Source organism: Schistocerca serialis, chromosome 9, assembly GCF_023864345.2.
Source record: "Schistocerca serialis cubense isolate TAMUIC-IGC-003099 chromosome 9, iqSchSeri2.2, whole genome shotgun sequence".
Taxonomy (NCBI): domain Eukaryota; kingdom Metazoa; phylum Arthropoda; class Insecta; order Orthoptera; family Acrididae; genus Schistocerca; species Schistocerca serialis.
The window spans coordinates 423966479-423992806 of record NC_064646.1 but is presented as its reverse complement, the minus strand read 5'-3'; the positions used below and the strand labels follow the sequence as shown (position 1 = coordinate 423992806).

The window sequence follows — 26328 nt, the reverse complement described above, 5'->3', positions numbered from 1 at the left end:
ATAACCGCAGAATTCAATGTGGGGCGTAGGACAGGGTGGCGAAATTTCGCGTCAACGAGCAGTGGCAGCAGATGGTCTACACGAGTGCCTTTGCATACAGAACGAAATCGCCTGCGGCGCCTGCTATGTTGGGGACCGTAGTGGTTGAAACGTTATTTTTTTTCTTTTTACTTTTTTTATCAGTCTTTCACTGGTTTGAAGCGACCCTCCACAAATTCCTCTCCTGTGCCAACTTCCTCATCTCACTTGAACCTACGTCCTCAATTATTTGTTGGATGTGTTCTGACGTCTGTCTTCGTCTACAGCTTTTCCCCTCTATCAGACCCTCTAGTCCATGGAAGTCATTCCCTTACGTCTTAACAAATGTCCTATCTTTCTGTCCCTTTTCCTTGTCAGTGTTTTCCACATATTCCTTTCAAGTCCGATTCTGCGCAGAACCTCCTATTCGTTACCGTACCGGTCCACCTAATTTTCAACATCCGTCTGAAGCAGCACATCTCAAATTCTTCTGTTCCCATTTTCCCAGGTCCATGTTTCACGGCAATACAATGCTGTGCTCCAAGCATACAATCTCATAAGATACCAGTAGACTTCTCTCGGCCATAAATGCTCTTCTGCCAAGTACTTGTATTCTTGTTAAACACTCCTTGCTCTTTGCGTCATCGGTTATTTTTCTGCCAAGATAGCACAATCCCGTGCCAAGCGTCTCGCTGTACTCATTTCTGCTTATTCTCATTACTTTCGTGTTTCTTCTTCTGTCAATCCATATTCTGTGTCCATTAGACCGTTCATTCCGTTCAACAGATCGTGTAATTCTATTTCGCTTTCACAGAGGATAGCGATGTCATCAGCGATTATTGGTACTGATGTCCTTTCACCTTCAATTTTAGTCGCCGGCCGGAGTGGCCGAGCGGTTCTAGGCGCTACAGTCTGGAACCGCGCGACCACTCAACAATATACCGAGCCGGGCAGCGCAGATGCTATCACACCTGACTCGCATTCTGGAGGCCGAATGTTACGCGTCCGGCCATCCTGTTTTGGCTTTTCCGTGATTTTCCTAAATCGCTTAAGGCGAATGCCAGGATAGTTCCTTCGAAAGGGCACTGCCGCTTTCCTACTCCATCCTTTCCTAATTCGAGCTTGTGCTCCGTCTCTACTGACCTCGTTGTCGTCGGGTCATTAAACATTACTCTCCTCCTGCTCCTCAACAGTGTGTGACGTATCAGCTCTCTCATTGATGATGAGACGTGGGCAGAAGCGGCCTTTGCAGTGTGATGTGGTTAATATGCGGGGCACCTACTTTATGAAGATATGATAGGAAGCAAAACCTTTAATAAACTGTAGATGATACAGAAAAATTTGTACGCAGGGTTATTGTATAAGACGATCGATCTTTTGAGATTTTAATTTTTATAGGGATCGGAAAACATACGATTATTTTCGTCAGTGTTCAACAGAAAAACTCTTAGAACTATCCCGCGTCGACTTTTGTTGCCTCAGCTATAGTTAGATGTCCGTCACATCAGTGGTAGAAAAGAAAGACAGGCGAGAAGAAAAAGCTTTTTGTACTTTTCTATCATTAACATTACTTCATTACCATAATACAGCGCCATTTCAGAATGAAACCAGTAGACCACCGATTCCCTAAAAATTCGAACTCTAGTACATAAAACTGCTCCAAACGTCAGAAAACTTTACAAATTAGTTTATATGTGAAATATTCGACGTTCTATATGTAAACGAGGAAAAAATACAGAAAATATTTGAAATTATATGTAAATTTGCGCTAAATTTTAAGCAAATACAGAATCTCATGCATTTAAGTTGTTATGACGTCATATTTCCTGAACTATGAATCGTATAAATGTATAATTTTGCAGTTACATTTAGTGATAAATATCGATACTGTCTGCGAACTTCGTTGCGAATACAGTCGGTAGTAAAGAAGTCAGAAATTTAAACGTCATGTCTGATGCTGAAATTTTACTGCAGATACAATAAAAAAAAGTAAACGATGAATTTTTTCCTCTCATCATTTTGTGGAAGTGTCACCGACAAAAAGTTTTATAAGGCTTTGAGACTGTGTAAAGTTTGATGGGAGTCGCCAAGTGCTCTCATACCCAAATACTTAACGAATGACGTTTGAGTATTTGCACGTCGTCAGTTACGTTGTCGCAAGACAAACATACAGCCTAACTGTAATACTTGAGTTACGGTAGATGAATAGATTATGACAGATTTCTATATTCAAATATTTAACATAAAATTTTAGTTTCCCCTGGAAGTTGTTAAGTAGACAACCTGCAACTTGCACGCGGTTCCGGATTCCGGGAAAGCCTTTTAGTGATACACGTACAGGAAGCACTCTCTACGACAACTCTGTTTGCAGGCGGTATCCTAAATTTGTCGATACGGTTTGTTTACGTAACCGGCGAAGCAATGGTCGTTCCGTGGTATCAGGAGCACAGTGAATCGTATCAGGGAAATTTACCTGCCTTGCCTAAGAAAGGGCATTGAACGTCACACAAATCACGTTACGGCGAGTGTTGCGAAGGCGCCTGAAGGTGAAGCAGTATCAGTTACCACTATGCCACGGTTCTAACAGCTAATGACAGAGGTCTGTGTTTCAAGCTTAGTATCAAATTGCAAAAACATGTGGAAGAACGGTTCTCCTAACGTACTAGTTTTCAGCGACGGAGAAACTTTCATGCGTCTAGAAAGATTAATAAAATAAATAATTTGGTTTCCCAAACATCACCGCTGCAATCTTGCGGCTTGAGTGATGAGAGATTGACTGTTTCACAAACGTGTATCAAGTGATCATGTAAGGACACATAAAGCATTCCTAACGTAAGAAACTGAGCTGTGACAGATTTAGTTTCAGATTTAGGATCACTTCACAGTCTTCTTTCACTACATTACTCAAATTACTTAATTACTCACATTAGTTAATCAGAAGTACAGCGAAATTACTTAATGCAAGGAGGAAACGCACAAATAGAAACGCAGAACTAATCAGGAAAGTCCACAGACATAAACACCCGGTACTCTATACAGATATTAAACTTAATGGCTCAAATGTAAAATTGTAACTGATAGCTCTCTACTCTCGAAATAATTACAAGTGGGCGTAACTGTGAATTAAATGAGTCAACTTGTGCTTTAAATTAATAACAGTCGAATAAAAGTGCCCGGGGTTTTCACTGCTAGTTTACACTTTCAAAAGAACAATAAAATTTGTCGAAATCACTAACGCTGCACAAGCAGCTCAGCACGGTGCCATAATATTACACGGAAGCAAATTCCTAACAACTCGTTGCAATTAAAGCGCAGCGTTGACGATTTTAAGGGGGAGCACCACTTTAAACCAGTTATCTCGCAGCAAAGGCAAGAAATCATTTATGTGTAAGCTGGCCGATGCAAAATGCAGTGCAGTAGGACATCCAAAAATAGTTTTCAAGGACCAGATATCCATTCACTGTAGATATTCGACAACCGTGAGAGCATGATTTAGCAGGTTCCTTCATTTAACCAAATCCAATCCACCAAACTCGTTTTACTTCACACATGAACACCACCACACACTGCAGCTGTACCGGCCACGAGGTGAAGCTAATCCTTGGGATGGACTGGGGACAAAATCAGAAATATTAAATTAGTCATACATATTCAACATATCACACAATCTGTCGCAGAGTGGATTTGTTGCTGATTTAGTGTGCAACTATAACCTAAAAGCCATAGTCTAGCTATTCATTGACACAGTTTAAAAATAACCTCAATATTTTGCTCCATTACATAAACATCCAAATTTTTATATTTCAGTTAATTCAGTCTCATGTGTAAAATACGTCATATGATTATTTTGTATCGTTCATGCTACTTTAGTTATTCTGTATGCTGGCCAGTTAGTGCTCTGTCAGTTACATAACAATTTATAATGGGCCTTAAAATATGTTGGTTCCAAATGTATAGTGCACTTACCAGCCAGAACATTATCACTGCTTCTCTCGAAGATATTCCATATCACCTCATGGTCGTGCAGACATGGGTCGTGAAGGGAAAGTATACAGGTTGTCAGACACTATCTGAAAAGCTTCTAAGTGTGGTTCAATGCAGATTATACAGAGAAATAATTATTAAGCAAAAAAATTCGATACGTTGCACCGTTTCGGAGATATCTTACATTGAAGTTAGCCATCTGCCCAATGCGTGAGCAAATTCGAGTGACTTGCCAAATACCGAGTGGTTATTGTTAAAGTGCACTGGATCAGAATCCGGATGTGGGCAGAAAAGGTGAAACAAGAGAGAAAGACATGATATTGATATTATTGTTAACCGCAGCTTACACAGTTTTATTCAATATTATCACCGGACCCGTCGACGAAATGCTGTACAGCGCCACATTTACATCTGGTGCGCAAAATTGGAATTAATTTCTTTCCAGCGTAAATCGATTAACCTATTAGCATATGTAACAAGTTTTGCTGCCTTACGATAATTACACAGCTCATTAGACTCTGGCAGTAGTTGCACTTCAATATTACAGCCAACCGGTAGTTGTTTCGTAGAGTCTATGCTAGCGCACGAGACTGCTCAGCCTTTGGATAGGGTTCGATCGTTACTACCGTTCCACGTTCAATTTTTGTATCGCTCTCCTGTTCGGTTTTAAGAAACAAAACTAAGAACACGTTTGGTGACACCTGCCACTGTTGTCGCAACGGTCTCATTAGCCAACTTCAAAGATAATTATCACGGAAACGGCGCAATGTATCCAATTTTTTCTTAGCAATTAATTCCAAGCACAACCTTCCCTGCAACACCATTACAAGCTTTTCCGACTGTTTCTGACCATCCTGTTTAAGCGGAACAGAGACAAATTGGGAACTACATGTGAAAAACGAATGACGCGGCGTTGTTCAAGACCGTATGGAAGCACGAGAGACAAATTCTCCAACGCCAATCGGATCTTACTAGTGATTGGTGGCGAAAAAACAAAAACTGGAAATAGAAAAGCCTACTAGGTTTCACTTCAGGACGAAAAGGTCTGTATTATGTAATAGGAATTTCTCGTGGAGCCCTACTGTCTGCTATCCGGGAGTAAAAGTGGAGCAATATCTGTAGGAACTACGAACATAAACACTCGAGATGGCAAAGAAACTAATTCTCCTTTTCCTGAGTTGTGGGTTAAATCTCTAGTAAACTCAAACTATAAAAAAGCAAGGTACCATAAAAAATACATTATGGTGATACAACCTGGGACTTAAAACCCACTCAAGAAATGCATATTCCAAAATAAATGTAGTAGGTGGATTTTGAGAGAAAAAAGGCACTTGGGGACCACAGACCTCCACTACGAATCACACGTGGAAATGTCAGCAGTTCACGTACGTAAACTCCTTCATGGCGGGCTCATCGGTGCCGTCCGACCGCCGTGTCATCCACTGGCAATGGCGCTATTGGATGCGGCCTGGAGATGCGTAGTGACCATCGCACCGCTCTCCCGGCCGTTGTCAGTTTTCGTGACCTGGAACCACTGTTTGTCATTCAGGCAGCATCAGGAAACCGAGCGCATCCCGTTCTATGCAGACACAATAAATCCACGTCCCTGCTACTGATCCGAACATTTTAAGACATTAGCGCACGTGGCATACAATAATTTTAGTACAATATTATCTGTCTCAGCCTTCTAGGTCCAGTGGCTTTTAAAACCCTTCTCCAAAGTGGAATAAAGTGGTCTAACCCTCATATCATACACGCAGTGATGAAGTGAATGGCGCGTAGAGGCGATGAGACTTCAAACACCTTCAGAAAAAAGGAGACCTGGGATTCAATGTAGCGATGATATAAGCCACAAATGGAAAAACCCACTGACATATGGACCTTGTTTATGATAGACTCTTAGGGCCAAGCGCCTAGAAACGAGCACCTTGGAAATGGCGAAGCTGGTTGGACCTTCGTGTCCTGTTGTGTAAACATCTCTGGAAAGTAATTGAAGGACGGTGAAACCAGGAGTTGGAAGTTCACATCTCGTCACAGAAGGTGGGGATCGGAAACTTAACATCTCTGTAGAGCACAGTAGGCAACGATCTACGGCAAATTTCATGAGAGAGGTGATACTATTGCGCATAAGCTCGCGGAAACTTGATTACAGGACTGCGACAAATAACTGGAAAGCGTAAGGATTTAGAAACGATTGCGAGCCTTGAAGTAGTGATGGGATGGGTGTACCAAACACAAGCATTTTACGTAATTTTTTTAATTTTAAATTTTTTGTGGATGTTAAACCACTGAAATGCCGGCACGGTAGCTCAGCGTGTTCGGTCAGAGACCTGGCGTGTCTCTGTAATAAAAAGAAAAAAAAAACTGAGTGGAAAGATCAACAACGAACTTCAGTGGATGTCATGTGACGTCCTCTTCGAACAAATACAAGGAAAAAAATGCAAAACCAAAGATGAATAGAACGTCTGCCATGTAAGCAGCAGCTCCCGGGTTCGAGTCCCAGTTGGGGCACACATTTTCACGTGTCCCCGATGATATATATCAGCGCCCGTTAGCAGCTGAAGGTATTAGTATATTATTATAATTTCATTTAAGAGCCTCTCCTAGAGGCACTCGACATATTCAGAATTACTGAGACATATTTTAGAATAACCACTAATTTAAAAAAGTTCAAGGACAATTTTAAAACTCTGAAAGCATTTAACTATGGTAGTCTTTTATCTTACATATTCAGTAAAAAAATGAATATTTAAAACAATAATAGCTGGAAACAGACGCAGTGTACTACAGTTTTCAAGCAGAATGGCAAAGAGCTAAAAATGAATGCGTTATCCTACGTAAGGTTACCGACCAGAGCTCGGCCCGTGCTTCATACGATTACTTTGTTCAGCCCTGACTCTACAACATTCACAAAGTCACATTAAAATCATTTAACGGAAATAATTATAGATCGCACCCGGATCTTTGCAACTGGCATGATAAACTGTCGGCAGCTGAGGTTTTCAGTTATTCATCATTTATTCCAGGGAAAAGCTGCACGCTCATCAACAGTAACTGTTCTTTCGAGAACAAGTTACTGTCTTCGTATATATAGTTAAAGGCTACCCAGCCATTGACCTTCGTCTGAGCGAATGCGCACAGGTTGCTCAAACTCTTACGGGAATCGCCAAAGCGTGCGAGAGTAATGAGTGGATGGACAAATGTCTATAAGGAACAATACATATGTAGAATTGGGTCAGTTGGGAATGTGAGTCTCACGGAAAGCGTGCAAGGGATAAGTCCCTGCAGTCGCGCTATTCACCTGTGTCCTCGGTGGCTCAGATGGATAGAGCGTCTGCCATCGAAGCAGGAGATCCCGGGTTCGAGTCCCGGTCGGGGCACACATTTTCAGCTGTCCGCATCGAGGTATATCAACAACACCTGTCGGCAGCTGAGGATTTCGGTTAGTAAATACAATTATAAAAGAAACATCAGCTCACGAATAATTTAAATAACCACAAAATATAATAGTCTGACTCATGATCATTTTTAAGAAGGAGTCAATAATGGAACTAGAACCGGCCAAAATGTGACTCCTCTTACAGCTGTTTCAAGTGTAGCTCGGGCATGTTTCAATCACGAGGGATGCTGATCCATATTACGAACAGAGGCCGAAATGATGGCTACTAGCAAATGCTGCACAAATTTGAGGGTGGTACCCGTAACAAATTTCAGTGACAAGGTCTCAACAAAAGAGAAAGGGTTTCCACGAAACTCATCCAACACTTCAACACACACAAAACGTGGTTCTCGCCATGTATTACTACGCCGGACGTTCGGGATTAATGAAGGCTAGCAGGACCACAACCACGGTAGCAGAAACGGGAAGTGTGTCCACTCAGAATTTGCAATCCGCGACCGACAGGAACAGCCAGCAAGACGAGACGTAGCAGAGAGCCGCAATACACGACACACCCAGCCGCACCAGCGCCCAAAGGTTACATATTCTGATTATTTACGTCGTTGACTGTGAAAATTGATATTATTCTAAAGCCGCCGTTTGCTCTTATTGAAACTTCTGAGAGGGCTAGAGTCGTATTTATTAAGCAGTTTCCGTTGTCCTGTGCAGATAGAATGAAATTACGCTATGATTATACATAATTATGGACTGAAGTGTTAGTTTTATGTATGCTGAATGATTATCTATTCGTTTCAAACTTTTTTTTTTATATGGAGAACGTAATTACCTGTGCAGCATTTGCCGTGACGATGTCCGCCTTAGTCATTACGAGGAGGACAGAAGGATGACGCAGTGCCAGAAGTGGAATTGCATTTAATTCAGGTTGGGAAGAAGCGGTGCAACCAAAAGTTAAGACACCTAGATCCACAGCAACTTAGAAACTCCGTCATAACGGATTTGCTTTGTTTTTACAAGCTGCTGTCGATCTAACATGACGAGATTCGCTTAAGTGACACAGTTACTTCACAGCAGTGCGAGCACAAAGATGCAACACGTACTCATTGCTCGCGAGCGGCACAACTGCTCTGACACTTGTGGCTATTCTCTCTACACTGTCCTTCCTGGCATGCTCCAATAATACAAAACATGCAATGACATCAAACACATGCAGTTCTTTCATCAGTTAAGGTGATACGTACACATCTCTAAATTAAAATTGTATACACGCAGAACAAAAATTGTAAACGTATCTTACTATGTTACCGCGTATCTAGACGATCATATACAGACCTTTTCTTGCTGTGTGCCTGAATAAGCACAATTATACTTTTTTTGTCTCATTGGATTTCTACAACAATTGTTAGATATACAGTGACATGGTAGGAGCAGGTGCCGGGCTAGCATTAATTCAGACATGCTTTTAAAATAAATTTATTTACAACATATTTCGACTCGATATTTACAAAAGAAAACCTGTTGTGCAAGTCCTTGATCAAATATTAACCCTGATCTAATATTTACGACAAATAGCGAGGAACCAACGATGTCATATTTAAACTCAAGCAATCATAACGACATCGATTAAAAGTTTCAGCTGAAACTAGGCAACAACCTGTCATTAAAATTTAAATCCCCAAACCTACCTTAAAAATGCGTATAGTAAACCCTTAAATAAAATTTAAAACGACAAATTGGTATCAGTTCATACTTCATCACAAGCTTAAGATAAAATCAATTTAGCAACAGAACTTAAAACACACAATAACAGTTATAGCAGCACCCCTACTCATAAGTTTTACTGAAATACGAGGGGCGTTTGGAAAGTCCGTGCAAAAATAAAAATTACTTACGCGTTTGGGGTGAACCTTTTTTATTTTTCAACATAGTCTCCTTTTAGACGTATACACTTCGTCCAACGCTGTTCTAATTTGTTGATTGTTGATCCCTTCCGAATAATACGAATTGTCCTAGTCTGCAAAATAGCTATTAGTTGCTGCAGTCACCTCCTCGTTTGAATAAAACCTTTGTCCCGCCAGCCATTTCTTCAAATTGGGGAACAAATACTAGTCCGAGAGAGCCAAGTCTAGAGAACAGGGGGGATGTGAAACGAGGTGGAATCCTATTTCCATTAATTTTGCGACCACAGCTGCTGAGGGGTGTGCTGGTGCATTTTCGTGATGGAAAAGGACTTTTTTTTGCGGTCCAATCGCCGGCGTTTTCCTTGTAGCTCGGTTTTCAAGCAGTCCATTAATATTCACCTGTAATAGTTTTACCCTTTTCCAGGTAGTCGATGAGGATTATCCTTTGCGAATCCCAAGAAACAGTGGCCATAACCTTTCCGGTCGAAGGAATGGTTTTCGCCTTTCTGGTGCAGATTATCCCCTGGTAACCCATTGATTAGATTGTTGTTTGGTCTCAGAAGTATAGTAAAGAATCCATGTTTAATTCTCAGTGACGAAACAACGCTTGAAGTCCTGCGCAGTCTTCCTGAACAGCTGCAAACCGTTCTTGCAAAACTTCACACGATTCCGTTTTTGGTCAAGCATGAGCAATCGCGGAACTCTTCTTGCAGATAGCTTTCTCATGTCCAAATGTTTATGCAAAATACACTCCTGGAAATGGAAAAAAGAACACATTGACACCGGTGTGTCAGACCCACCATACTTGCTCCGGACACTGCGAGAGGGCTGTACAAGCAATGATCACACGCACGGCACAGCGGACACACCAGGAACCGCGGTGTTGGCCGTCGAATGGCGCTAGCTGCGCAGCATTTGTGCACCGCCGCCGTCAGTGTCAGCCAGTTTGCCGTGGCATACGGAGCTCCATCGCAGTCTTTAACACTGGTAGCATGCCGCGACAGCGTGGACGTGAACCGTATGTGCAGTTGACGGACTTTGAGCGAGGGCGTATAGTGGGCATGCGGGAGGCCGGGTGGACGTACCGCCAAAATGCTCAACACGTGGGGCGTGAGGTCTCCACAGTACATCGATGTTGTCGCCAGTGGTCGGCGGAAGGTGCACGTGCCCGTCGACCTGGGACCGGACCGCAGCGACGCACGGATGCACGCCAAGACCGTAGGATCCTACGCAGTGCCGTAGGGGACCGCACCGCCACTTCCCAGCAAATTAGGGACACTGTTGCTCCTGGGGTATCAGCGAGGACCATTCGCAACCGTCTCCATGAAGCTGGGCTACGGTCCCACACACCGTTAGGCCGTCTTCCGCTCACGCCCCAACATCGTGCAGCCCGCCTCCAGTGGTGTCGCGACAGGCGTGAATGGAGGGACGAATGGAGAAGTGTCGTCTTCAGCGATGAGAGTCGCTTCTGCCTTGGTGCCAATGATGGTCGTATGCGTGTTTGGCGCCGTGCAGGTGAGCGCCACAATCAGGACTGCATACGACCGAGGCACACAGGGCCCACACCCGGCATCATGGTGTGGGGAGCGTTCTCCTACACTGGCCGTACACCACTGGTGATCGTCGAGGGGACACTGAATAGTGCACGGTACATCCAAACCGTCATCGAACCCATCGTTCTACCATTCCTAGACCGGCAAGGGAACTGTTCCAACAGGACAATGCACGTCCGCATGTATCCCGTGCCACCCAACGTGCTCTAGAAGGTGTAAGTCAACTACCCTAACCAGCAAGATTTCCGTATCTGTCCCCCATTGAGCATGTTTGGGACTGGATGAAGCGTCGTCTCACGCGGTCTGCACGTCCAGCACGAACGCTGGTCCAACTGAGGCGCCAGGTGGAAATGGCATGGCAAGCCGTTCCACAGGACTACATCCAGCATCTCTATGATCGTCTCCATGGGAGAATAGCAGCCTGCATTGCTGCGAAAGGTGGATATACATTGTACTAGTGCCGACATTGTGCATGCTCTGTTGCCTGTGTCTATGTGCCTGTGGTTCTGTCAGTGTGATCATGTGATGTATCTGACCCCAGGAATGTGTCAATAAAGTTTCCCCTTCCTGGGACAATGAATTCACGGTGTTCTTATTTCAATTTCCTGGAGTGTATCATGTACCCGTTCATTCGAGATGCCCACATCACTAGAAATATCGCGCACCTTAACTCTTCTGACGTACGTCACCATACAACGGATTTTATCAATGACTTCTGGAGTCCTAACCGCCACAGGGCGTACAGAACGTTCAGCATCGCTTGTGCCCATATGGCCACTTCGAAAATTGTGAAACCACTTATAAACTGTTCTAATCGAAGGTGCAGAGTCACCATAATGATTATCAAGCTTCTCTTTAGTCTCCTGAGGCGTTTTTCTTTCATAAAGTAATGTTTAATCACCACACCAAAGTCTTTTTCATCAATTTTTTGACATTCACTCGACTTCCTTGATACAGACGAATGCCAAACACAAATAAATAGACCAATATGGCTGAAAATTGGTGTTCGTTCTTTCCGAAGATGCTAACAACTAAACATGACCTCGATACGCACCGGTGGTGCTATCTCTCGGACTTTGCACGGACTTTTCAAACGCCTCTCGTAATTTCGATCGTGGCACAATTTAAGATCTACTCAAGTACCACACGGAAGCACCCAGACAATTTCACAACTAGCTTAGTTGCAGAGCGCCTTCAGGTCAACGCCAAACAAGGGTACGCAATCAGTTCGGTTAGAAAAGGTGATCATTTAATTCAAAGATTGATCTGTAGCATGAGAATTTATCCACGGCTACCTCCATGGGGTTGGGTTGTTTGGCGAAGGAGACCAGACAGCGAGGTCATCGGTCTCATCGTATTAGGGAAGGATGGGGAAGGAAGTCGGTCGTGCCCTTTCAAAGGAACCATCCCGGCATTTGCCTGGAGCGATTTAGGGAAATCACGGGAAACCTAAATCAGGATGGGCGGACGCGGTATTGAACCGTCGTCCTCCCGAATGCGAGTCCAGCGTCTAACCACTGCGCCACCTTGCTCGGTGCTGCCTCCATGGCTTGCAGTCATGTTCTATTTCACACTTGAGTCCTGCATACACTTCTTGCCGACATTTTTATACATCATTTAAGTGGCATGATAAAACCTGAAACATCAGTCAGTTACCACTGGTCCGACACATACCATACAACACAAACGGGCGCCCAAAACATGAGTAGATAAAATGAATAACAGAACTACTCAGCTTCGTATGGACTGAACATGTACTCGTCCATAAATGCAACCAGCGTGCAGCGACAGTGTATTGAAGCCTGTACAGGACTTATAGCTTTGCTTTAAGCGACAATCTCTTACGGACAAGGAATATGGGATCCGAAAGCGTAGTCACGATTCACTGTTAGCATGTATACGACCACCAGTACAGTGAGACCTGCTGGCACCTGAGTCCAGAACAGGGGGTCCTCTTCAAGAATACAGTCCTCGACCGCAACGAGGCCGCGCTATCACTCCAGGTCCAGACAAGAGGTTTTCCGACACAAACGCGGGTCTGTTCCCAGCACCGGCCCTCCTCGCCACCTTCCTCGTGCCGCTGATAAACCAAATCCTCTTCGCTGGCCTCACTCGCCAACTAACGCACCGCTTTCGCACGACAAGTTACTCTCTGCCAAACATAATCTCTGAACGACAGACTCCAAATAGCTGATCAATTTATCCCATGGTCGCCGGGAGTGAAGTACCTCGGTGTCTACCTTGACAAAAAATTACTCTTTACGCAGCATATTGACGAGAAGAAGACGGCAGCCCAGAAGATGGCCAGGTCATTGATTCCGTTCCTGAAGAGTAAGGATCTCAACCCTAAGACTAAACTCCAATTGTATAAGGCAAGAGTGGAACCCACAATGTTATATGGCTCCACCTCGTGTGGAACTACGTGCGTTTCCAACTACAACAAACTCCCAACGCTACAAAACATCTGCTGTTGAGGGATCGCAGGAGCTCCATGGTGGACAAGAAACGTCGACATCCGCACCGCACTCCACGAGACCACTATACAAGACAAGATCCATGACGAAGCTCTACGAGTTTTTGACAAAATCGATGCCCTGAGGGACGAAGTTCGACAATTAGAATCGGTAGGAATGGTAAACCCTGCAAGATGGCACCGAAGTCAATAACGTTTCACCCCCCCCCCCCTCCCATAGGCAATCTGTCATAACACGAGGAAGCAGTCACACATAACAGCCTAGACATATCTCACCCTCCATAGCAGATAGACATCACCAAAGACAGCAGGCTAAAGGACCCACTGAGTAATGAGTGAATGGCATTTGTGGCCGGGAGACCCGTCGCGGGGCGGTTCGGCCGCCGCTCCACAAGTTCTTTAACGCCACTACGGCGACTTGCGAGTGAGGATGAAATAATGATGAAAGACACACAACACCCAGTCATCTCGGGGCAGAGAAAACCCCCGACCCCGCCGGAAATCGAACCCGGGACCCCGTCATCGAGAAGCGAGAACGCTACCTCAAGACCACGAGCCGCGGACACCCATTGAGTGCCCAAGCCTAACTGAATGTGTAATGAATAAAGTGTTTTCCTTTTATCCTTACATCCCATGCTAGAAGAATAAGTCATCAAGGATGATCTCTTCAGCGCACACTTAAAAAAAAGGATAATCTACACTACCACCGATTCCACCAAAGGGGCACAATGTCGAGAAAATATAGAATAACTTTCGGAAGTTTTCCGCGCGCGGCGCATACAGTTTTCCTCAATGGCAGTACAAACAACAGAATTTCATTTGTTTTATTACGGTAGTGTATGCATAAAAAAATTATTCGCTGAAAAATGTGTAGAATACTCGTGCAATAGGTGAAAGAGTCCACAAAAGATCACGTATTTCTCGTCTACTGACCACAAGTGAAAACAACAAGTAGAAGGCCGCTCGATGTACTACGTTCAGCGCATTCACTTCTGCTGCGCATGCGCGGGTCCGTGGGGTAATAGATGTTTCTGTTTCTCCCCGGTGGATAAACCGTGTGATACAATCGCAACTTCACCCGCTTGCCCGCTAGTTGGCAGCCCGTCTACACCTGACTTATACATGTTAGGTGTGTCGTGTAATATCGGCTTAAGTGCCCTCAAAGAGCCGCAAGGCTGCCCCCTGGCGGGACGTTAGGCACGCCGTCGTTAACACTCCGAAACCAGGACTGCGGCTAAAATCGAAATGAACACACGGCCGGATCAGATTTTAAAATTCAAAGGCTAACCTAAAGCGGAATGATGTACTACGCATAGGAATGGAAGTTGTCAGGCTGTGACTCATACAAAGAATCTTAAGGACTTACTCTGTGAATACATCTCATTGGTCTGTGACAAATCACAGATGAAATCAATAGAAAGAGAACAAATATCCAAAACAGAGCGAAACATTTCATTATAAAATCGTTTAGTTAAACGTGAGAGCATACGGTGCTTATCATCAAACTCCAGTGGTAAGAACACTCTCCGACGCACAACAGTAGCGAAGGAAGTATTTGAATGGGAAGGAAATGGGTGGACATTTCGGTTTCGGTCAAAAGAGGGGCTAGAATTCAAAGACCGGTATCTGTAGACTTTTGAGACAGCGGTCACTTCAGCCATCGCATGCTTCACCATTGGTAAGAATTTGGGTACATAAAAGTTTTTCTTCACCAGCAGCATATGGTCACACTTGGAATGCCGAGTGGGGACTGAGGACCTTAGCAGTGCAGATAGACACGGAGTGTCGCGTCTGGTGAATTAACCCGGTCAGAAAGCGACTTTCCCGAGACGAATTACGAGGGGGCGTGTCTGCGTAGCGACGCGTTTTGAAATACTATGCGGGTTACGGGAGTCTAGGCCAAACGGGCTGATTGACGGGCCGGAGGGCCGATTACGGATGCAAATCACCGGTATTACCTTACATATTTCCCGCGACTGCTATTACCGACCCAGTGAAAGCCGCCATTGGGCTGTTACGGAAGGCTTAATTACTGGCCCGTTCTGGAGTGACCTCGTTCAGCGTGATGGTCACTGACCAGAACCAGCTGAGTGTGACCGCTGGTAGGCAGTTTCAAAATGAGCCCGGCAAATTTTACTCAGTTTTATGCATAAATCACATACAGATTTTTCTTTCTACCTCAGGGCACAGTATTCAGTCCTATTTTCCCGACAGTTGTACAGATTTTAAAATAGATCCTTACAGGAAAAGCTCTTAAAAAATTGCTATGCTGCCGTAGTATGCGGAAGCATCCCAGAGGCCGAAAGAAAGTGATCGAGCGAGGTGATGGCCTCACATTCGTGAGGATGTTGGCTTAGATCGACCATCCTGATTCAGGTTGCCCTTGATTCCTCTGTCACTTAAGACAAATGCGGTATTGTTTCTTCCAATTTTTCCCAAGACCGGAACTTCCGTTGACTTTCTGCCTTCGAAATAGTCTTAATAAACGCCCTCCTAGAGAGGTCGCGTTGCACTGCGCTCGAGGCAACTATCGATAGTCTCTATCACAGAGGAGCACTATGTCTACCAAAAAATTACACAAATAGCCCAGCACAGGCTTGTAATGATTTGCACTGTGAACACCTCACGTATACTACTGAGCTGCTCCGTACGCAACTGTTCATCCGTTAGTTTGCGATCCCCATCCTCATCCTCTGCCTGAATACATGCTTGAATTCGCCACGGCAGAGAGTTAGAATAAACGCTGTTTGCTGCATAATGGCTACCTACAGAGTAGGCATAACCCTTCAGAGAGCAACTGAATGTATTCACATCAGATGACATAGGAGACGAAGGATTTAGCTCACCTCTGCTTATCCACTGACGTTAGCAATGTGTACTAAGGTGCACATGGTATTTCAAATGGCCGACTGTTAATAGTACGTCGTCCAAGTAACTAATGCACTAAGCGCAAACAGATAGCCATTGAAACCTGATGCTAGCTTTGGGTCCGAACAAGTGATCACCAACAATGCCGAGTCAGTATTTGGCGCCGTGTTCCTTGCCTTTTTAAAGACACTGAATACAGTTCTGTATTACCGTCTAGTGAACAGAATATGAGCGTAGATACTATCGTAGCAGCTCTCTGGCTGGAATTAAGACGTACTATCAAGTGGGGTTTCAACGTCTTGTTCTTAACGACGGGAAGTACTCTGGTACAGAAGTAATTTCGGCAGTATCTGCGAGGGAATGGTATATGGTCGTTAATGTTGAAGGTACATCTGGTGTTTCTCCTAAGAGTAGTCAGGCGCATTTTCACTGATGTCTCGGCAGATGTTTGCAATTTCGTTTTTGCAGTGTGCTGCTGGAGTCAGCCGAAACAAATACAACTCATCACGTCGTTCGTGCGACCCCCAGTGTCGACGGAAAGCGTCGATTTGCTTCTAGTTACAAACAAAATTGTACTTTAAGTGGAATATTACGAGCCCATTCGACTGGGCGGTTCCAAGTTAGTCTACAGCAATGTGGGCTTGAGTAGAGGAGAGGGGAGAAAGACTAGTTGAGTTCTGTAATAAATTTCAGCTAGTCATAGCGAATACTCTGTTCAAGTATTACAAAAGCAGGAGGTATATTTGGAAAAGGGAATGTGATACGGCAAAATTTCAGTTAGACAACATCGTGATCAGAGATTCCGAAGTCAGATACTGGATTGTAAGGCTTACCCAGGAGCAGATATAGACAGATGACAAAGTAGTAGTGATGAAGAGTAGGCTGAAGTTAGGGAGATTAGTCAGGAAGAATCAATTCGCACAGAAATAGGATGCAGAAGTATTAAGGGATGACGAGGCTCGCTTGAAGTTCTGTAAGGCTGTACATACAGGAGTAAGGAATATCTCAGTAGGCAGTACAATTGACGAGGAATAGACGTTTCTAAAAGCGACAATGAAGTTTATATACATGTTGTGACGTAAGCTCACATTATCTCCATCACGGATGAGTACAATAGCTAAGCCCGAACAAAAGCGCATGTTACTACTGATTAGGGACTGTTCTGCAGCCATTGAAAAAACATGCACGTGAGAGACTCGTAACATTTCCAGATACACGTTGACACAAGCTCTCCTAATGATTTTTGTGTCATGATTGGTAAGTTTTTTACGGTAGTTCCTGTGAAATATGAAATCAATGAAACAAGTGATCAAGAGGGAGGTGAGACGAACAAATAGAATACGAGGCTCACTGTTAAACAAACTACCACTTTATGATGTTATTGTTTCAAAATTTGCTGTTGTTGAAACAACAGCAGCTCAGAAACCGGCCGAATATATTGATCGCTTGTTTCAGTGGTCACAGTTTACAAGCCGCTACCATTGCTTTAGAGCAGGCTCTCTCAAACTATGTTAATAACAAGCGCTCAGCGAGGAACTATTAATAACATGGGGTGTCATTTCCAACATTTTGACGATACTAATTACTCTTAAAAATTTTACTATGATTTCTGTGTTGTTAGTTATAATTTAAGACTTTAAATAGCCACCGAGTAAAACAAGTTTTCCCATTTTTTCCAAATTTTATTGGCCTTCAAAATAAAAAAAGTGTTCCATCAGAGTAAAAGTTTGCAAACCCTGTATTAGGGAATCACAGAATGGTTGACGTTGAAAAGTGTACAATTTAATTGCCACAAGTCACATATGAAATCAGAAAAAAGTGTCGCATTTTCCTTAACTATAACAACGACAGCTGTAACAGAACACCTCAGACAATTTGACAGAGGACAACATAGATTTATTATGTTATTGTCCGTATCCACCTCAGTTGTTGAAGGCCACAAAAATGGTGTTTCTGAGGCACCAAGACCACACTCAAAAATATTTTGAGTTGTTTTGCACGCATGAAAAAGTTTTTATGTTTTATACGCAAGTGTTGTGAGAAACGATACAAAGCTCTTTACAAAAAAAAAAAAAAAAAAAAAAAAAAAATACTTCCTTCACTTTCCTCGTAAAAACTGAAATGTCTGGCGCCTTAGTGTTAGCACACATAATGTCATAAAGCAAGAAATAAGAAAAACAAAACAGTGTATATATTTAAAGATAGTACCCTGAATTGTTTTTAAGCTCTTAAACCAGATGCGATCACAAATTGAGGAAAGACGAGACGGTTTTGTCATATTAGTAAAAAGAAATTTTTCATAGAATTTTCAGATCACTGATTCTATAATGCTCCTGCCCATTTCGAGGTAACGACGGTGTGATTTGGCGGTCTTCGCACCTCACTAACAATTGCCCTCAAAGTAAGCGTCGATCAATGCGTCACCGCTAGAAAGATGCAGCCAGTAATCTGCTGGGAAGCTACCCCTCTGCGACCTTTTCACTTATTAGTTTTCGTCTCCGATATGTAAATGAGCAATTAGAGTTCCAGCTTTATTTGGCGGATCGCTGTGACACCAGAAAGGTCCTTAAAGTCCTGGGGCGACAGACAGTTGTTTCCACCAGCGAGACGGACTGCTTCACAGCCTACAGAGCGTAAACGACGCAGCTGTGACTTCAAGCTATTTCTCACACCTTCCTAATTAACACATATTAAGCGTACGCAGAGTCACATATAAGAGCATATAGTCTGCAAATAGATTTTTATACGTAGGAAGCAGATTTTTTTGTTTTGCCACTGTCACTGACACTGAATGACACAACGAAGCACAACAATAATAATTTCAGTCTTTAAACAGGTGATATCATCTGGGAACACAAATATCATTCAGCAAACATGTTAAAAAGGAACCGAAAGGGAAGAGGTCCCAATGAAGAGTAATTTCACGGCGATTCGCTCTTTGTTCTGCGATTGATATGTGTGACTCCACTGTCAAACCATAAATTTCAGTGGTATAGGAACTGTCATTATTTCTTGTAAACTTTACACTATGAGCAAACTTGCTTACGCTTTACTTTCGTGGATGACTTCGCTGGGCGTAAAAGCTAAGATATAATGAGACATTTTGTTAGAAATAGCTGTCAGACATTGAATAGGTTCATCTAGACGGATTTCTGTGGGCCTTTTTACTGGTAACTTCAGCGTAGCTTGGGCCACGAATCGGCGTTATTTCATCGAAACCGGGTCATCGAAACTACTGGACTGATTTCAATCAAACTTGGTGCACGTATCACCTACTATCTGGAAACAATCGCTGTGGGGATTGTAACCACTCATCTGTCAAAATAAAATGGTGGGGGCTGGGTATCCCACGATGCGCGAATATCCTAATTTTAAACATCCAGTATTTGAGAAAGAAGCGCGTAATGATTTGCAACAAATGTCATATATAAACTCAAATTTTTTTGAACCTGTCTCTCACTTACAGCCCTCACAAAATGCAAAATGACGAGGGGAAAAACAGTTTATCACTTACAAGTTTTCACCGTCCTTGCAGCAAAACTATCGCATCAATCATGACGTTTACATTTATTATCAGTTTGCCATGCGTAGAAGCGGGAGGGGGGGGGGGAGAAGAGATGGACCAAGAAAGGAGGAAATGGATAGGAGGCAAGAGGTAATCGACAATGGAAAGTAAGAAAAGCATCTACAGCTTTCCTTTCCATTAGTCCAAAACTTCGCGCATATGTCAGAATAATATTAGTTAAATGTGAAATACACATGTTACCTTTCACATAGGCTACTTGATAAAAACTGCAGAATAGTTTGTCAGAGGGCAGATGGTGTGATTCCAGGTCCCCCATTTTAATACGTTATCATAAATGTTTTATATAAGTGATACATCACCCATGTAGTACAGATACCATGAACGTAAGCAGTGAGAATGGTAAACTCTTTCGTAAATTTTTAGTATTAATCACCATAATCGATACATTGTAACACTTGTTTACTTCAAAAGTGGATGGACAGAGAGAGAAGTGGGAGGAGAAGGAAAGAGAACGGAAGGGGGGGGGGGGGGCAGTCGGTGGCGGAGGTGGACAGAGACAGGATGGAAGAGGAGACCGATTACTAGAATTGAAGCAAATACATATCCGGGCAGCGCAGTATTCTCAGCTAGTTATACCATAACAGTTTCAATTTAAGATACGATATTTTACATGTGAGCTTCATACGCATGCTCGCTCTGCTGCATATAACGACACACTATATCATATATTCATACTCCTGCAAGGGAGTCTCGAAATGTAAATTTCTCTTGTTAGTGCTCCCCATATAGTTAGTATATAAGTAATCTAACACTTCCAAGTATCGTCGCTCCGACAAACTGATATCGTTGTAAGTTAGAGGTGTCTTCCATTTAGCTCAACGCACATCTGGCCACTTGCCAGTACTCAGCACGCTACATAGTGCACTGTAGAGCGTAACAAACGGTTATTGAGGAGCGTAAATAGCAAGTGCCTGCTGCCAAACTCATAGCGACGCAAGATGTTCTTTATCACAATAACAGTCTGCCGACTAAGGAGGACAATGCACCACCAGCAACGCAGAGTGGGGTTTCAGGGTGAGAAATGGACTTGCAAGTGCCGCAGTCCCGCTCTACGGAGGTGGGGCCGCAGCGTGGGCCGTGAGCACTCGGCTCTGCCGCGGAGTGTGGGCAGAAGGCGCGCTCTGGCCCAACCAGTGACGTCACCTGCTCGTAATGGGCAGTTTCACTGCTAGGGACGTTCAACGGACCCACACCCTTGCCGAAGAAACGTCCTCCCACCTCTCCTCAAATTTCTCACTTTTCCCACGTACAGATTCCGTACATCCACCAACCCATATCTCAAAGGAATTATTTCTACACGAGCGTTAGCTTATCTTCGTTAGGGTAATTTTAATAACTTATGGGATGTATCGTAGTGAGGTGATAATGCCTCAGTCTACCAGTTTTTGTATAATTCGTATTTACAGACTGGTCAATGCTGACCATTTAGAGTTGTCTTTGGACACAATGGGCCACGTGAATCGTAACATCTCTATTATTTCAAAATAGGTCGGTTTCTATCGGTTATTCCGTTATTCTACTGTAAAGAACTCGTGTTAGTATTTTACAGCCGTTACTTACTAAACCGACAGTTCGGTACTTTTCACACCCGTCACCATCTGCTTTTGTTGGAAAGTTTATATTCTTTTTCAAGTCTGGGGATATTTCGCCTGTCTCATACAACTTGCACCCCAGGCGGACGAGTTTTGTCATGGCTGGCTCTCCCGAGGCTATCAGTGGTTCTGACGGAACGTCGTCTGCACCCGGGACCTTGTTGCGACTTCGGTCTTTCAGTGCTCTGTCATTGCAGTGTGGTCACCATATACGTAGTTTAAATTCTACAGTGACGTGTTACGGAAGTTTAGCATTTAGGAACACTAGATATTTCTACCGAAGGGAAATCATAGTCCAAATCTAGATACGATTATTTTGTGTACTTTCATAGCACATAAGTGAACGGTAAAGAGTGGGACATGGACAGGATTAGGCTTTTGAGCAGGTTTGCTTGGATACAAGGATCCGTGAATGGATGACAATGAACTTTTATATTTCCAAAACTGTACTACCACAAAAAACATCATAGATATGCATCAATTGGTATACTGAGCAACTCGTAATAGTCCTTATTTTTACCCAAAGGAACCAAAAATTCTTGACACAAGAGCAGTTCATGTCTAGGAAACAAGCCTTTCAAATAACGATAATAGATGGAATTAGGTAAACGACTCAATGTTGGCACTATACTTCTTATATCACCGAGCTTTAATTAGCCCTTAGGTCATCGCTAAACTCTGGTGGTATACTGAGTTTAGTAAAAGAAATTTGGTGGCAAACAGTTTTGCACTTACACCTAACATCGAGCCCTGCGTCAGACTGGCAGGCTATAGGTACCGACTCACATAAGTCAGCAGCCAATACGCAGCTGTTAAACATTAACCATTTTTCAGTAGTTCACCGCAACTAATCAGACCGAATAGACAGAAACGCAAAGGCACGTTGCACTAGGAAAATACAAATGAGTACTCGAGTTAAGAACACTAGCCGACTGAAAGTTACAAATGAAAGTCAGTTAAGAGCGCTGGCTCGCATAAATTAACAAGTTTAAAAGGCAGTTTTTAAACAATAAAATCCCGGGCCTAGTCCGCCGCAATTATTTAGGGAGGTTTAATAAGAAGCAGGAACCAGATTTGGTGCTTCTAAAAGAAATCATGAGACAATAGCAAAGTTTTTAATCAGCTGCTCAAGCTAAGGGAAATAGCCAACTTAGAAGGTAGGCAACTTGATTAAAAATTGAAAATAGTTTTTTTAGTAGAAACAGTAACCTGAAGTCCACAGGAAGAGCTATCTCACGTAAATTCGGCAGTTAAAAATGCAATTTTTAAACAATAAGTTCTACCGAGGACAATAGGGCACGAAGACCTTAACTCACTAGTTAGGGAAATCTGACTTAACTCTAGCCCTTTTAGAGGTAACAAGATTCTTAAACAGATTCTCAGCGCTATTCCACCAAAAATTAACAATATTAGTGACGGCTCAATACTGAGCAACTAATTTCTAGCAAATAAACATTGCAAAATATATATTCTTAACTTTCTGAGGATTTTACAAGAAACACACACAATTTATAGGCCACTGCAGTATCAGCCACGCCAAGCGGTGGAAATAATGGGCGTCCGTTAGATAAACATTTTGCCAGCGGCATAGCAATGAGCGGAGTGGGAGCGCGCTCGACAAGCGCGTGATACGCCACTTACAACGCCACCACACTGATCTTACGCAGCACCTTGACCCACGTGTTTCTGTAAGAAAATAAGGCAAGTTCATTAGTTCACAGAAGTAGAAGGTCCCAACATTCGGAAAGCACGCTCCGAGCAAATCAACCGGCGAGCACCAGTTAGCACACAAGGAGATGAAATGGTGGTACTCAAAGCATGAAACCGTAACCAAGCAACTCCTATAATAGTAATTTCCCCACATGTGTCTCCTGTCACTTGAGCGCAAACTAGAACTGGAATCCGATACATCGATGTTAAAACATTTGTCATTATCGATCACCAGTACATCGAAACAACGTATCGATATATAGATATACCGATACATCGAGTGAAGACATGTCCAGGTACCCGCCTATAAAAGAACTGGCTGCACGTTGAAAAATATATTACCAGTTTTAGAGCTGTATATTTAAGTATTGATTAATTACTAGAAATTCTATACATCAACGACCTAGCACCATGCCTAGTCCGCTTAGACGACGAACTGAATGGAAAACGGTGCTCGTTCATGCTTGGCGATAACCACTTTGATAAGAATGGTAACTGTCTGTAAGTGGACAATAAAATATGTCCGATTGATCTGCCATTCGGTTTTGTCGCATTACGGATTTCTCCGGAACACTTCATGTCGACTTCATTATTTTTTCATTTTTGAGAACGTCAGTGACATAGCAGCTGTAGTGTATTGCGTGGCGAAGCTAAATGTTGCAGTTTCTCTTGGTAGAACCGAGCGAGGATTACGCCAGTATATCTCCTCACGCGTCTCCGCCCACTGCAATCTTATCATTTACATTTTTGTTAATTTTCAGCAACTGTTTTTGAAGAATACTGATGTGAAGAAACAGCACACTAGCTGCATGAAATTTGCTTTTTAACGCCGCTGGTATGCTATTTCTTCACATCGGAACTCTTGTTGTTCCATTCACACCACCATCCACCAGTGCAATCGGAATACTACATCTTTCGTGCCACATACACTTGCTGCGGACAGTCAAAGTGAAAGATTCGACGTGATTCAAACTCAAAAAATAGTAAAACTCCTTCGCACAGTGAAAGTAAAATTTTGCTGTACTACACTTTCAATAGAGCGACTTGAAATATTTACCGAAAGTTTTGAGAAATACTGTAAAATAAAAATATCTGCATTGGATATTGGCTTTTTCGTATTGATATATCGCAGAAAAAAATGTCGCCGATACATAACAATATTCCTTGGTGAAAATGTCTATATTTTATCAACTGCCTGCGCCCAGAAATCTGACTTCACACGTAAAAAGGACTACATAGAAACACTTCCCGGAAAAATAGTGTACACAGCCCATGGTTCCACTAGAGCACTGTCAACGGGATGCACCTCATTCATCCGCGTCCTCGCGCCAACTGCCTGCTGACTCGCATCGCCTGAAACTTTTTCTCCTCGCACTGTGCGCGCTCCCTCCCTCTCTCTCTCTCGATCCCACCCGGCACAGCACTTTATGCTAATCGGTTGACGGAGCGGAGTCGATAGACACGTATCAGTAGTGACTTGCCAAAGCCGCTAATGTGAAAATCCCGAATAAGTAGAATAGATAAAACTAGTAAAGTGGATCGCCTAACTTTCGGGTAACACTGTTTCTCGATAAGAGCGCGAGTTGTTTTACTTACTGACCTACATCTAATTTTTGTTTCCTATTCCCTTTTTAGGTAAGCTGCCGTGGGTGATCACCGTGACGTAATGGTAAACCGACGTACAGTGACAGAATTCCTCTACAAACTATGAGACAACACAACAACACCCATGTATGGTAGCCTAATGCCAGTAAATGGGAACAAAGTAATGAATGTAAGTAATACTTCAATGGCTTCAGAGATTTCGGCTGCTACAGTCAACAGTTCATCGGACGAAGGCAGCATTACGATCTGCAAAGTTTCTCCGGCGTCGGTACTGACCACCGATACCGGTAACAAGAAGGAGGAGGGGGGGGGGGGGGGAAGAGTCTGACTTTTCACGTTTTACCGGCAAAAACGTTGTTTGTCGTCGGATACCACTGGAGACGTTAGACAGAAAAATGTTTGTACAAGGAAAACTAATGCGAAGAGGCTTTAGATGACAGAGGAAATGTAACGATCGACTGAAGAAAAACTAGTAAAATGTTTAAAAAAATACAGCAGTTTGGTTCAAATGGCTCCAAGTACAATGGGACAACTTCTGAGGTCATCACTCCTAGAACTTAGAAGTACTTAAACCTAACTAACCTAAAGACAACACACACATCCATCCCCGAGGCAGGATTCGAACCTGCTTCCGTAGCGGTCGTGCGGTTCCAGACTGAAGAGCCTAGAACCGCTCGGCCACCTCGGCCGGCCTCAGCAGTATGAGTAAGCTGTCCCTCACAAGAGAAAGGTCAAATTACGTTCAAACTCAGTAGTGATTAATCCAAAGGCTGCAATTTTTAAATTCACAACACTTGATTACAATCGTATTCGTGAAATAAATCGCTGTAACAGAAGAAACGCTGCTAATTACGAAGGCTGCTACAAACGGGTCCAGGTTCCACAACATGCAAAAAGCTGCCGCCTGCCGTATCATGAACACACTGATTACATGTTAGTGCAGGAAACTTCTCAAACAAGAAACGATCATATATGTAAAATCACAGTGATCTCACAATCCTACAACCCGCCCCAAGCTCGGGATGAATATAATATTTTCATAAACAAGGAAACTTTAAAACCATACTTAAAATAAAATGGAGTCGGCGTAGTTACTGGAGCCGCAAAGTTGCTGAGCAGTTAATTGACTTCGAAAAAAGAAAATACTCTCTAGCAACTGTTGCCCAATAACAACCAATTCCTGAGCAGTTCCTGTGATAAGCTAATGGGCCAGTGATTGCATATTTAAGGTTATTGCACAAGAGAACGTTTCAATAAACCGGGTCCCGCTTCAGATAAATTCAGTAAAATGGAAATCACAGGAAAGCTTAAAAAGGAATTTTAACAAACGTATGAAAAAAAACACCTGTTTGATCTATCTTTTTGAAAGGCAACCAGCACATTGACTTACCAAATGAACGTAAGTCTAATAAGCTCAGTGCTGTTAGCAGGGCAGAACACACTAAACGATTAAAGCACAGACAATTAACAGAGTTTTACAGACTTGCAGGAGCTGACTTATCTCATGCCGAAGCAAAGCTCAACTCTTTCGAGCCACATAGAGTTATTTTCCCATCAGCGTACAACGCCTACCTATTGTGGCAGCAATCAAAGACGTGTAGCATGGACCGTGTTCCACTTCAGCGAGACACAAAATGCAGC

The 26328-nt window shown here is 43.2% G+C and overlaps 1 protein-coding gene and 1 non-coding gene across 2 annotated transcripts in view; both read left to right on the top strand.

Moving 5' to 3' along the window:
• Positions 1-26328, top strand: part of LOC126418619 (calcium/calmodulin-dependent protein kinase kinase 1) — a 1500745-nt gene that overhangs the window by 132800 nt on the left and 1341617 nt on the right. The gene's annotated exons all lie outside the window — the stretch shown is intronic.
• On the top strand, positions 7309-7382 carry Trnar-ucg (transfer RNA arginine (anticodon UCG)). The gene has a single exon. It is a non-coding gene; the product is annotated as a tRNA-Arg (tRNA).